Source organism: Harmonia axyridis, chromosome X (assembly GCF_914767665.1).
Source record: "Harmonia axyridis chromosome X, icHarAxyr1.1, whole genome shotgun sequence".
In the NCBI taxonomy this organism is placed as follows: Eukaryota; Metazoa; Arthropoda; class Insecta; order Coleoptera; family Coccinellidae; genus Harmonia; species Harmonia axyridis.
The window spans coordinates 17,690,480-17,692,195 of NC_059508.1; positions in this window are offsets into that span (position 1 = coordinate 17,690,480).

Below are 1,716 nucleotides of genomic sequence, written 5' to 3' on the forward strand. Positions count from 1 at the left end.
ACAGTATGTCATTTTGTCCGCATTTCCCCTACCCTGTATCTGGAAAACAAATCGTTTGCGGTTCCAACGAATCTCTCATTTCAGTTCGTACCTCCAATTTAGGTAGATCTTATATTCATAGTATCTTTTTGTGTCAAATTGATGTCTTATCTTTCTCTAAAGTCTAATCTCTGAGGATATCAATAAATAGGACGGACAATATTCTTATTAGTGCTTATTTTCGAGGAACAATGAATTGAGAAAACAGGTTGCAAACAACCCAGTCGTAGCAAACATTTTGGAATTGAGTTTAAAGTTTAATCGAATGATAATTTCATTTATTTATTCAAACACGGCACAAGTGCGAGAAACATTGTTTGTTGAATAACAAATGAAAGTCACTTTATCTATCGTATAACTTATTATATACTGAAAAAATAATCGATCAAAAACTGAAAATATAATTAACTCATCACAAATATAATTCTTGTGCCAATAATTCGGGTATATTCCTGAGGATCTAACGATTCAAATAATATCTGATATTTTTTCAGTTCCAATTCCTAAATTACAACATGAATTCATGAAATCTGAGCTCAGCATTTTATGATTTTTATAAGGAAAATTATTGAACGAATGAAAATTTATGCATAATTCGATAATGAATTAATGCAATTAACTTCTTTCAGTCAATCCAATCCGTAATTCCCATAATATCTTTACTATCGCAAAAAATGATCAGTAAGAGGAACACAATTCTTCAAGTAGTCAATAATTATTCTGAACATGACTGACGGCTGAAATTTGCGATTCATTATAGGTTGTAATTTGAAATAAAGTTTCAGAAATATTCATATATGAATAATGCGGAATTAGATATTATCAGATTAGACTTCGCATTATCTGCAGTTTCCGCTTTCGATGGCAATTTGGAGAATTATTATAAAATCATGACAGATTTCATAGTGAATTCAATACCTGAAAATTTATTATTATTGACGAATTGGCAAAGGACTTCGAAAAACAAATTGAAATTACCAGTTTCTGAGACGTTAGTTCAACTTCAGGCAATGCTAATAATCAAACGGGTTTCCACAAATAATCCACGATTGTCTATCTACTATTTTGTGATTTAATTTTTTTTTTTCGATGGAGTTCAATAATTTTGTATCATTATCAGTCAAACATTTTCCTTATTATTCATCTTGTTATTGATTGACATTAGGAAATTGACAAGGTTATGCTCCTAGTAACTCATTTGTAATTCTTTGAATGCGTACCTTGAAAATTTAATTCAAATCATCTACAATTTGGGAAATAATAAGTTACTTACTGATAAACGAGAAATATGACTAAATATTCATGAAATTTCATGCTGATAGACTTCATATATCACCGTCACTGCCATAGTGAAGGCGAGGTGTGGCCGTTGTGGGAGTTAAAGTAATCAATAATTCAGATTTACGAATGCACATAGTGAGAAAATCAATAGAAATTTCGTGAATATCTCATGAGGATTCCATCACTGCGTCAAACGATGAATTTAATCATATTTACTAATGTAAGCAAGTATCAATCTATATACATTTTCAAAATGTAATTTATATCTCTCCACGAAAATCATCTGGTCTGATACAATTCAAGGATACGAATCTACAAGGACAGTAATTCAGACATTCAGCAAAAAAATCCATACTGTAATTATATATGTGATGAAGAGGAACTATACTTTTGATA